We start from the raw sequence: 13,517 nt of genomic DNA on the forward strand, positions 1-13,517 counted from the left end.
GGAGAGCCTCCCTTGAAATTATTTGGAGAGACATTCATACTCTACTCCTTCAGATCATCTGCCTTAAGATTCCTCCAAAGGGGGATGCATTTAGAAAATCAGCCAATTACACTAATGGTGGCTAACCTGAGGGGAAGGTAGGAAGAGGAGGGGGGAGTTTAGGTACTGTAATACTTAAATAATAATTATCTATTAACATGTTTCTAAAATTATTCAGATGCATGTTTTTTACCAATCACTCAATTTCATAATCTCCAGTTGATTTGGTCTTAAAATAATTTTTCTTTTCTAACTAAAAGAGGTAATTAGGAACATCTTAATTATCACTCTGATTCAAAAACCAGACAAATTAAGTTTGTCCTAAAGAGCTGTGCAAAACTGGAACCGAAATTATTAATGCTACTTGTAGTATAATTTTGGTCTGTATTAATTTGTTACCTTTTTCTTAATTGTAAAAGATTATTTCTTTCTCTGCTGGGGATTTGAGCAGTGAGAGTATTTGACCTATTAGGTTAAGCTATGGGACAGTCTTTTAGCACTTTCACGGAAATTTTATTTTTCTTGTTTGCCTTAGTTTAAGTGTCATCTCTGATTTGTTATGACCAAGGTAAAAGGACATTGGAAAAGGTGACAAGAGTTACTAGGTTCTATCCAGTGTTAACATGCCCAACCCGCTAGCAGCATAATATTTCTTTTAACAAATATGCCAGAGTTATTATGTCCAGAACTGAAAAAGGAGAGGGCACTGAAAGAGTGCTATGCTTTAGTTTGCAAAATTACTTTGAATAAGTAGGCTTTTGAAAGAGTAGCCTCAGAAAATACACTGCTTCCTGAGAATGCAGTTTGCAATTTTAATAACTGCTCTGGGTGGTAAAGTGACAGAAAATGAGCGGGTTTGAAATCCTTCACTTTGTCGCAGGACACATAAATGGGACAGAAATTTTCTAGATTTCACAGAGATTAATAATCAGTCATGTAGGTTGCTATAGCTTGTGCTCGATCCAGCACATAGCTTTGTTGACTGGCCAGATTTTCAAAAACTCATGGAGTTTATTGATTGTTTCTGGATTATCTGAAGAAATTGTTTGATAACAGTCCACAATTGTTTTGAAACAATTTCAGAGACATTCACTAAAGCATGTTAGAACTCCTGCTTATCTCTCAGGATCAAATGGATAAACAGGGCTTTTGTACATACATTTGAAAAAGCTCAGGGGAAAATTAAGCAGAATTTTATTTGCAAATACAAACTCTGTATCAAAGTCCACCATACCGGCAACTTTAATCAAAGGCTTTCTACACTTTATGACTTGTTACAGATAGCATGTGTTTTGCACAGGAACTGGATAAATGTGGTGGAGGAAATAGAATTTATAATATATGCCTCCCAGACATTTTGCATCCATCAGCAGGATTGTATAAAATTACAAAGGATGAAACAATTAGGGCAAAGGTGTTGTCAAGAAGGTATATTACTGGGAGCATGGCATGGCTGTTTTTGGAAAAAGGGGCATAATGAAGAAATATATTGGCCAGCTGTTACGAGACAAAAAGGTTTAGGAAGAGAAAAGTGTGCTGAAATTAAAGCTGATGTCCATGCAGTTACTGGGGAGGAAAATGATTATGCTTTTTATTGGCCTGAAGGGGTTGTAAATGAAAATGTTACAGTAGGATGTGAATCTTTTAATACAGATGAAGGGCTGAGAATGGACAAATGCCAATTCCCTTCCGAACAAGCTACCTTAAGCCCTAGGGCATATACAGAATAAAGTCTAGATTTAAACATGTCATGGCAACATGTTGGGTGTATGTTACACGTCGCTCTGTTATTCCTGAATCCATTACAATAAACAATAAAAATAATTAATAAATATGTATACTATGTATGTATGCATAGATAAAAAACCATCCTAATTTAGGAAGACATTTGAGTTATGTGTTTAAAGAAAGCCTCTATTTAAGTACCATTGAATTTAGAGCTGTGCTTGAATCTTTTCTTGATCTGGGACCTGAGGCAGTTACTTTCCTTTTCTGGGCATCGTGACATCTTGAAACTCACGTTTTGCAAGGCAGAGTCAATGTGATATGCTACAGAAAAGTATTTTCTCATGAAGACTTTGTTATTGTTCCCATTTTCTTTCATCTCAAATAAAAATAACTCATGCTGAAAATGCAGTCTGTGTATACTGGCAATTAAAAACAAATCAGGAAATCTCTCTGCTATATTAAATCACACATGCCTAGTTATGATTTAACATGCTGGGGAATGAAACCAAATTCCACCCTGAAGTATCAAATGCTGGTTTTGTAAACACTAGGTTTCTCATTCAGAATAACTTTTTTCTCCATGCTTATACCATTAATGTATGCATCCCAAAATTCCTGTGGAGAATGAAATTATTGGGTTGCCTACCAGTAAATACATGTGGTTCCTGTTTAAAGCAATGTTCCAGGTAAGTGAAAATGAGAAATCTTGGAGAGCAGCCAGATTTGCTTTTTCAAATGCAAGCAACCTATCTTGCAATTTGCTGTGCTTCTTCAGTGAAAAGGCTGCAAGAGGAGACATTAAAAATAGAGAGGAAGCAAGAGAGAGAAAGATCATGTGGGAACCTAAGACACCACACTAGGTACAACTTCTAGTCTTGTTTTCACTGAAGCAGCCCTGCTGAAATAACTACTCCAGGAAATAAACCTTAGTTTATCAAGATATTCAGGAAAAAAAAAAAATAACTGATGTCAAAGTACCTCAAACTGGAGGAGATGTGTCAAAGATTCTGATATAGGACATTCAGCCAAGCTTTTTGGTTAGTCTCATCAAAACAAGTTAATTCTCTTGTTTTTCACAGATCTGTTTCAACTGCTATCTCTAAGCAGGGAGATAATATATTAAGTTTATGTAAAATATTTTGTATGAATAATCACAGAGTCACAAGGCTGAGATCCAAAGCACAGGCAGTTATTGAAATCTTTTATGGAGAATTAATATTGAAAAGTATGATGATGATTATTATTAATATTGACTTCTGATGGAATATTGAAACAGGCCTAAATGTATATAGCAAGTTCATATGGCTGCAATACAATATGGCAGTAGAAAAACAACATGGTAATTTGATGCTGCACACAGAGAAGCTGTATCAGAGGGGAAAGAGAGAGTTGCAGGAAAGCACCAGTGTAAACACTACCTGGAATTCTCTTTTTAGATTGCTGGCCAGGATGTGCTGCCGGATAAGAGACACTCAGAGAGCTGCAAAATTCCAGGGAAATATTCAAGGTAACTCTTGAGAACATGGATTTTTTTTTTCTTTGTTTGTTTTTGTTTTGTATTTTTGGGGTGGTTTTTTTGGTTTTATTTATTTATTTTTTCTGATAATGACTGAAGAGAAATATATTTTAAGTATGTAGATTTAAATGGCAAAAAAATGCAAGGATAACAATTAGAGAACTTTTGGAACTTCTTGGTATCAGGGCACTTGGTGTGCTTCTTGACCTTGCCTGCATTTTTTCAGCCTCTCTCATTTAGTCTGGCTGCTAGATATGATCTGATTGCAGTGAGCTATCTCAGGACACTTGTCATCTCTGGTGCTTGCAATTAGCCTCGTCCAAATGTTAGACCTGTAGGCTGCTGAGGACATGGCTGCAGGCAGAGGAGCTGTAACAGGCACTGTTGGAGCCCGTCTCAGTCAGCAAAGCTGGAAAAGCAATAAGCTGGTGCACCAGAGAAGACCCTTGTTCTTTGGGTGTCTCATTCAAGACAGACAGGGCCAGCTTGCTGCTCAGGCAGAGTAGTAAGTAGCCAGCAGTAGCAGAGCCAACAGCTTTGCCTATGCCAAAGGGCACAAGGACTGTTTGTAAGAGGAGAGCTTGCTGCATAAACAGCAAATTCCTGCCTCCTTCCCCTCCTCCTCTTCCTCCTCCTCCTCCTCCTCTCTTCTGTGGCTGAGAAAGGAGTGAGAGTTTGCCAAAAGACAAGCATGATTAAATTCCTGTTTTACAGACCCCTCAAAAAAGGTCCACTGCTCCATCTCACTTTGAGGTTCATATCCCAGGGTCCCTCCAAATTCTTCCAGCCCCACCATCTGCCCCAGTGACCATTAGCTGCCTTTTAAGTCGTTTCACTCCACTGGTGTGCTGAGCCACCATAGTCTTTTCCCACCACCAGCTTCCATACAGTACATTCTCTGAGACAGTCAGTTCTCCCTGTATAGAATGATACAGTTTTACCACCCAAAAGACAGATGATTAGTCACATGAGGCTGATTTTTTACTGCCTCAAAGGGACATCCTAGCTTGGGATAACAAGTTGATATAGTAACTTTCACAGGATGAATGTGAGCCCCAGACTAGGTCTGCATCAGCCAGCAGAACATCTCAGGGTGGGCAAGTCTTTCAACCAAAGCAATTTGGAGTCCCTTATGTACATGCTTCATGCATTTTGGGAGTTTGTACTCAGCTAGATTTCTTCTGATACAGTCTGGAGTTTAAGTACACAGTAGCATTTGAAGTGTCACAGGTCTGGTTTATACCTGCATCTTCTGATTTTTATCTGTCTGGAAGAAAACCTTCTTGTGCATTCTGATGCAGCTCCACATTCTAACCCAAACTACAGAAAGTAAGGAAGATTTGAATTAGAACTCTGCTGTAGATGCACTCTCAAATGATTTCCAAATATTCTTAAGAGCCACTTGTAGGAGATTTGGTTTTCAAAAGTCTTTGCAAAGAACAAATTAATTGTATCCATCAGTTGGCTCTTATCTATCATTGTGTTAATTCTTTCTAAGAATTTAAATGGGATAAACATGTTTACTATTACAGAAGCTGAATTGTTTAGTTCTTATCATTTCATATTAATCTGTGGTGCTTTTCAACTCTCTATTCAATTATGTTCTCATCTGTTTTTCTTTGCACTGAAATAAGACTATAAACAGACTCCACAAACATACTTCTAGTACTGAATATGTAAAGCATCTCTTCTCAATCTATCAAGTGAAAGGATGTTGTTTTATGAGAGGAATTTTGAAAGATCTTTGCCAGATTTTCTTCCTTTCAAATGTTAGTACCAGTTGGAACAGTGAACATGTTGCTGAATAGATGGTGAGTAAAATCTTCCCATTCAATGAGACTAGGAGATCAGATACTAGATCAGACACCATGTCTGGGAGATTATCTTAGAGGCCTTTCTTGGTCTAAGTGTAATTGTCATGGCTCAGTGGGACAACAGGGAGCATAAACAGAGGAAAACAGAGGATTTCCTGTGAATATGTAGGAGGTAGTGGTGGGCATTGATAGGAGTCAATAGAAGAATGAGCCAGGGTCTGCTGCTGAGAAATGTAATGTTTGCATATCTCTTGTATGGGCTGAAACTAAGGAGGGAGAAGGTTCTGTACTGTGAGAAAAGAAAGACTAAAACTCTGAAGAAAGGACTTCTCTTGAATCTTAGGTTCACACATTCTGATCAGCTCTGCAGCTTGTTATTTTTCACCCTTTCTTTGACTCCTAGCGATCATGTTCAGGTAAACAATGCTGCTTCTCAGAAAGTTGAGGGTTCCCAGGATATCCCTTTTCAGCAGCCAGAAGCTGGCAGGGCAGGGCCCTTCTGTGTGTGCACGAAGACTGCAGCTCTGAGAACTCTGGCAGGGGCAGTGAGGGCCTGTCTGCCCTCCTGCAGTGGGGCACCCTCCGCTGTAGAATGGCTCAAAGGCATCTGGAGAAATGATAATTTCTATATAAAGGAAGTTGTAATTGTGAGCATGAGAATAATAGCAGAGAAAAAAACCAGCCATATTGCAATGCCATGCAGTGGAAGAAAGGAACACTGGCACTGGGTTAAATCTGAACTACTGAGCTCTAAGTAGATGTTCAGGGAAAGATAGCACACGATAGCCAGAGAAAGAAACCTAGTTAATTCAACAGCAGTGTCTTTCACATGCATTTTTCATGGAGACAGCTAATGAATTTTGATTTTTTTTAGGTCTGATGCAGCCAAATTTTCAAAGAAATCAGGATCATTCATAGTTTCTATCAGCAGAAATGTTTATCTGATAGGATATGATCTCTATTTGTCATCTGCAATGCATGATGGAATCCTTTTGAGTCATGTTTTTAAAAATATTAATGAAAACAAGAAGACAACTGGAAAAATTGCAATGAGAAAGTGCCAAGACAAATAAAGTAACTTTCTTTAGAAAAATTCTGAAGCAAGGCTTTAAGTGCAATTTAGGACATCACATAGAGGAAATAAGATACAGGATAGAAGATAAGCTTTCTTCTGGAGCTTGAAATTAAATTGTGAATCAGCAAGGTACAGAAATATCATGCAGATATTTCAGACAGGAGGTGTTGCAACTAAGTCTCCGTGAATATTATATAGCTAATTACTTTGGTGTTTTCTGTATGAATCTAATTTTAGATCTTTTTTAATAGATTCACAAATAAACTTCTGGTAACAGTATTAGTGGTTTAAAGCATCTTCTGGTATTAAAACTGGGAATCAATTGCTGCTTACCAAACAAGTTTTGGCTTCTGAAAGGCATATCCTATTTATTTATAAAATTCTATCTTAATTAGGATTTGGCTGATATTTTTTTCTCAAAAAATGTCAGACAAGGAAAGGGAAAATATAGATGCTTCCCTCTCCTCCTCCCCCCTCCCCCCCCCCCCCCCCGAAGTATAAGTCTTTGATTTTTAGGCAAGGTACTGATATGTGAGGATGCAGAATATCTCAGGTCAGAGAAGAGGCTGGAACTAAGATAAAATTGGGGTTTGGTTGAAAGGCATTGATAAAATGTAACCACTTCCATGACACAGACTTCAAATGCCTTTGTATTGCTGGTTGTTTGAAACAAGAAATACACACAAACTAAGAAAGGGATAGAGAATGCAAAACCAATAAGGTTTGCCAAAAACAAAGCAAGCTCTCACTGAATTAGTTAATTTCTCAGCCTATGAAAATTATATCAGGCTTCATTCCAAAATACTCTATTGTCATTCTGAGAAAAACAACTCCAAACAACCTTGGAATGTCTAAAACAGTTTGAAATTAATCAGTTAGCATTCACATTTTGGAACAGTTCACAAAAATGTTGACAAGCACTATATTCTTCTAACAAGTTTCAGATTTGACGGATTTGGGTCTTTGCACAGAGTTTTGTGTTCTAGATTGAAACCTGTTTCTCTTTTTGCAACTATCCAAATTGGCTGTTGCCATTGCCCCTGCAGCTCCCACATTTTACAGGGAAAATGCAAAACTGAATTGAGGGAAAATCAGACAAGGTCACTTCTGTGGGCTGCAGAGGAGGCATCCATGACCTGATAGCCTAAGCATCAGTCTATTGTAATAACTTGTGCATTATCAATGCTGCATAAAAAGCAGTCACAATAAGATCCATACTGTTGTGAAAGTTTAAACAGTGCTTTCAATAACTTGCTTTTTAGCCTGCACATAGAAGAAAAAAATCTAACCAATGTAGATCATGTTTTTGGTAGGAAAATTAAGCTGAAAAGTAAGACCTGGAGAATTTTTGGACAAGCCCTGTAGAAGCACTTTCTCACACATATTGGTGGGGGTCTGAGTAGCAGAAATAAAGGTGAAAACAGAAACTTTCCTGAACCAGGGGAACAGTCAGTATTAGCTGCATTTCAAGGCATTGGGAGACACCTCATGAAGAGCTTGACAAGTTTCATGGAACAAGTGAAGTTGCCAGCTGAGATAATGAAGAGATAGAAAGGGCAATGTCTGTGACTTAGTAAGGGAACGGACTAAGGAGAGATGCCCTGGTAGATTATAAAAAAAAGCAGGAAGGCGCATTTCAGAAATGGAGGTGAATCTATTGGGTTTTTTTCCTGGCTTAAATAGAACAAATATTCAAGGTGTAGACCTGAGCAGTAAGAGCTAGGTTGCTCTAAAAAAGAGCATTCCTGCTCCATATCCTGTGACTGTATCTGCATCACTGCTGCAGCACTAATCTGTGCATGCAAATCTCTGGCAACAAGACTACAAGCTGAATCTTGAAAGAATTACAAAATCGTGGTAATTTTCAGGAAAAATAGGGAATGTGGGGCATCACTAAGATTATACCAGTAGAAAAACCCTACCACTTTTTACAGCCATATGATTTATGGGATTCTATATTTACGTGGTGGTATTGTTTGTCATGCTCACATAGTAGCTACTTCCTCTTCAAAATTGCTCGTTTTTAATAATCTCCACAGACTTTTGGCTACATTGAAATATTACATTCTTGAATATTTCTTAACTTCATCTAACTTTACTCAGGCAAGTAAATTTTTTTCTTTAATATGTTGGTTTGCAATCAGAGACTAATGATGGCATTTCTGATAAAAAATAAATTGGAAAATATTATTTTTTTGGTATAAAAATAAAAGCAATTTAAAATGTGCTGCTGATTTGGAAATATGGGATGGCTTATTGAGACTCTCAGTGCTATTTCTTATTGTGGTAGTATAAATAAAATTAACAATTCTCAATCATTTTCAGATGTTTCAATAACAATCAAAGCCCCTTTCTTGCACTTTAACTTTGATAAAGTTTAGCAGTATGAAAACATAAGTGTGAGTATTAAAATTATTTATATATTTATATATATATAGCTTTCAAGTCACAAGGAAATTTATGCAGAAAACTTTTGAATGAAAATAAAATATTGTGATATTTTTTGCATAAAGTGTAATTGTGAAAGTTATGATCGGATAGGTAAAATAACAATGAATGGGCTCTTGCTTTCACATATACTTAAAAATCTAATGTCAAACTGACAGTAACTAAAGTGTTGTTGGAAGAAGTTGATTCAGCATGACTTTTGGCACCTTTTGTTCCTTGTCTGATACTTTCTTGAGTTGAACACTTTTTCCCTTTACCGGTTTTATGAAAAGTTTGTTAACTTTTATGGCTCTTCCTTTCCTATCATAAATTAAAGGGCTTAGGGAGGAGTTGCTCCTTCGAGTTACTTCTAAGTCCCGAAAGTTTTGGCACAACCAGCTTTTAATGTTCAGTAATTTTCTAAAGCGTACGAGCTTTCTGAGAGACCTGCAACAGCTTCATCCTGTAACTTTGGGATTGCACTCACTGTTCCAAAGAGGAGTGGCCTTTCAATTTGGCACAGAGACAGTGTGGTCTGATCAAGTGTTTGCTGCTCACAAGTTATTTGAATGAGGAGGTAGCCAAGAAAAGTTGCTATGGTAAAGGATTGTTTTGATTTTAAAAAAATAGGGAGGAGGGCAGCACAGACCTACCACCAAGAATGACTCTGTTGTGATGTTGTATTATAAATCAAAATAATGTAAATACTGTGTTAGTAAAATGACAGTTCTGAAGGCAGTGGTGATGTAGGGCTGAAAACAGATTCAGGTGAAAAGAAGTGAAAAAAACTTGCCTTGGGAATTAATACAGACAGGATGGAAGATTTAATTTTTATATCAGACCTATAATTAATTTTCAACTGGTAGTGAGTAAGCTGTGTTGTATGAATGGGCGTAGTTTAAAAGGGAGACTAAACTTTAGGGAAAAACCTAATGAAACTGTGACTATTACATAGGTTTTGAGCCCCTCAGAGCATTTTCTGTGGCAATTTCAAGACTTCATCCTGTGGATTATTTAAATTATTTTTCAGGTAAACCAGATTGGCTTCATCCTAACACTGCAAATTTCTCACATGGTTAATGAAGCCATTGTCTTTGGGGTGGCTGGTGCCCTCCCCTCCACTCAAATTAACAGAACAATGGTTAAATAAGCAAACCATCCTGTCATCCACTTTAATTCAGTGATACTTTTGAACTTTACTGGATTGGAGAGTGCTACTTATTTTGAAAACCTGTCCCCATGGGGTGGGGAACCAAGTTTTACAGAGTGAGTGCTTTCTTGGAGATCTGTGCAAACCAATGTTCATCCAATTTGCTGTCAGCAGCTTATAGCCATGCACATCCTTATCAGATGCTGTGCTTCCAGACAAGAAAATACATTGATACTTTGGTATTTAATTTCTTTTTTTTTCCCTTTTTTTGCCAAACTGTGCCAGTCTCAACAGGGAGGGTGAGGAAGTGGGAGGAACAGGTTTTTACCTTGGCTGGCACAGTGCAGGTAGTCCAGTGAGTGTCACTGCCCAGGTGACACAACAAGGGATGGATCTAGTGAGACATTTTGTCACACAGTAGAGTGTGGGAATGAGAAAGAAAGCACCCAACCCAGTGGAGGTTGGGCATTGGGGGACTTACGAAGACAGGCCCAGCTCTAGAATGGGCCAGAACTTGTGATGGATCTTCCACCTCAGCTGCAGGAGATGGGGGAATTGGAACAAGAGTTTGGGCAGTGAACACAAGAGAAGCACTTTAACTGCCAAGAGTGTAGTGTTTATTTGATCACTGCTGTAAGGGAGCTTAGACCAGTATCTACACAGCTGAGCAAGACAAAAATAAATTACCCCTAATACCCTGTTCTTACACAATGCTCTCCACCCATAGATTTCAAACTTCTTTCCAAAAATGCCTGACATTATTATTCATATTTTTTTGAGGGGGAAGCTGTGGTAGAAGACAAGGGAATGACTTCTCCATGGTTACCCAGCAAAGCAGCGATACACCTGGGACAAGGATAGAGTTCTCCCAAATGCCAGTGTGCAACTATGCACATAGGAAACCTGTATTTCCATTTTTGCCAGTGTCCTGCTCTCTATAAAAAATTTTCCTGGTACTAAGAATGTGTTCCTTAATATTTCAAGGTAAAGAGTAAAAAATCCTGCTAATCTAATAACTAGCACATGCAGATTTCATGCTTGAGCTTAGTATTAAACTAACCATCTTCACAGTTCTTAAGAACTTGACCAAAAAGTGGAATCCATTTTGCCTTTTCATTCTGTGCATCCATGTGACTCTCTAACAACCTCTGTAGGAGATCACTGATAGCCTGTGATCTGCCCTTTTACCTTTGCAGATAGTTTATTTTTCCTAAATTGTTCGATGGATTGTTGTCTTCAGTAAGTTATTTATGGTGATGCAGGCTCTAAAGTTCAAACCCATCCTCTTCCAATGGAGCAGCAAAACTTGTGGCTAACAAGTAGATTTCAGCCTTCATTTTTCTAGTGGGCTAAAACCACATCCACAAAGGCCACTCCTTCTGAAGATGAAGTGATTCAAAATGCCTCTGGCTGTATCTCCAGGCCACAGAGAATAGTATAAGTATATGGCCATGCACCAAGGCAACCAGAGATGAAAAAGCTATGGAAAATTTGCAATGAAACATTCCTGGAGTCATCCTTCTAGAAGAAATTATGTGCAACAAAAGGACAATCGATATTAATAATTCATTCAGCTCTAGAAAGGACTTATTATGTTTTCCTTGATTGAAATGTAGCTAAATGATGTCTGTCCAAGATTTTGTGTGCCCAGTGGGGAAGATGTAGCCTTGATCTGCCTAGAACCTCCAGTAAATCCATGACTGCCTTAACACATCATTAACAGAACAGTTTAATACATACAATATTAAAATGATCAGATCCTTTGAAAGTCAGCCAAACAACACAGAAACTCATTTCCAGGACTGGCTTCTACCTCTTTATAGTTGCCCTCTCTGTGCTCTCCAAAAACTCACATGGTGAGAGAAAGTCCTGAATTCTTACCTTTTTGCCTGAAATCAGGAGCAAATTCCCAAGCCACTCTGCATGTCCTAATTTTAAGCTGAAGTAGTCTGCTCATTTTTTTCTCTAGCCTAGGTGTTGTCTCAGCATGTTTATGCACTATGTCACATGTGCAAGTCCAAGGTGCAGAGAAAAATCTTCTTGCACCTTTGGGCTGTGCCTCAACTGTTCTATTTGGAGCTTTCCATGGGAAAAGTACTTGGTACTGGTCAGTCATTGAAGGCAGTACAGGGCTGAAAATTGGGGAGGCCTGAAGGAAATATTCCCCAAGAGCCCTCAGAAACTTGAGCAGGCAGGGCATATTCAACATTCCTAGGGCAAGGAAAAGGCACAGATGCTGTCAGTGATGAGTTTGGGGAGCAGCCCCACCATTAGGTCTGCTAGTGATGTGGATGGATTATTGCTGCTCCAAGAGTGTGCTGACAGCCAGTGCTGGGCCAGGGCTGGTGCTACTGGAGTGTTCTCTTCTTCAGCATCCCTGACTCCTCCAGTCCCTCACACCGTGTCTGTCAGCAGCTGTGCCTGCATGCTCCAAGCCAGGCAGGGATGGGGCTGAATGCAGCTGGTGGCAGCAGCTTGAGTGGGAATAAATTATACCTGTATCAGAAGCCTACGAGTCACTGTCAGATCACCAGTTCTGTTTTCTTTGTCTGTCTTCATTTTGCAAAATGGTAGGTGAGGACCTGAACTGAAAGGCTATTAGGAATAGAGTTCTTTAATTCTTTTTGCCCAGGCATTGGGAGAGAGAGAAAAAACTATTTACTGAGGAATTTCATCTGAAACCTGGAAAACTGCTTGCCAAATCACAAGTGAAATGAGCACTCTATGTCACAGTCTTTAGGAAACACTGCATTTCGTTTTATTTAGAAGCAGCTGGTTATTGCTGGATGGTGACAAGGCACAGGATGGCAGTGGAGGGGTCACCCTTCCACAGAGCCATTTACCAAGCTCTGATCTAAAGGCAATCTTTAAAAATAAATGAAAAGGGGAAGCAGTCTGTATGAATTCAGAGATGACCTAGCACACAGTTTAAAGATGCTTAAAAGAGGAGAATTCACTGTGTGTGTGGGATGCTGGAGAGCTGCCCTGTGTTTGGATATGCAAAATAAAGATCTGTTTTGTAAAGGAGCTGAGCACCTGGAACTTTCTTTTGGCATTAGCTTACTAGTCAGATAAAAGAGATAAATGCTAATCTAATCAATCTATTAAATAATTATTTTTCAATGAAATAGAAGCTAGAAAAAAAAATCTTAGTAACAAAGGTCTCCAGTCAATACCTTTGCATAAATAGTGTGTGGGTACAGAATGCTAAATTGAGGCTACACTGATATTTGTGTATACACACACACATATGCCTTCTTCTACCCATATCTATAGTAGAAAAGAGAGGATAGCTGATGAATGAGCCAAGAAAAACATTTGTTTTGGATGATACCTTTTTAGAACCGACTTCTCTGCAGAATTCAAAAAATGTGTTTGAAATTAGAGAGGACTGTTTATAGAGGATATAAAAAAGTAGATGGAAGAAGAAATCATTTAGAGAAATGCTAATCTCCTCCTCCACAAACTGCCCTTTGCTATGACCCTGACCTTTACTTCTGTTGGTTGAAAAGATCCTTAAATATTTGTTGTGATATTTTGGGAATAGACAGGTACAGATAGAGCTATATGCTGGCCACTCTGACTCATTCCTTCCCCATAGATGAAGGTGGAAGGAAAAATCTATCTAAACATGCATACAGACACATTATTTGTTATGCATACGTGTTTAAATTAAAACAGTCCCTCAAAGTTATTTATTTTTGTTAGTGCAACACTGAGCTCTGAAACACGAAATAAATAAGTAGTGATTTCAGCAATCATCATAAT

General features: G+C 38.4%; 1 long non-coding RNA gene across 3 annotated transcripts in view; it reads left to right on the forward strand.

Annotated features, from left to right (window-relative positions):
- LOC306798635 overlaps nt 1-13,517 on the forward strand; it is a 33,964-nt gene that overhangs the window by 2,648 nt on the left and 17,799 nt on the right. For all 3 annotated transcript variants that reach the window (XR_013773419.1, XR_013773420.1, XR_013773421.1), the window contains exon 2: nt 3,204-3,274. This is a non-coding gene — a long non-coding RNA (uncharacterized lncRNA). The remainder of the gene's footprint in view (nt 1-3,203; nt 3,275-13,517) is intronic.

Source organism: Erithacus rubecula, assembly GCF_903797595.1.
Source record: "Erithacus rubecula genome assembly, chromosome: 2".
Taxonomy (NCBI): domain Eukaryota; kingdom Metazoa; phylum Chordata; class Aves; order Passeriformes; family Muscicapidae; genus Erithacus; species Erithacus rubecula.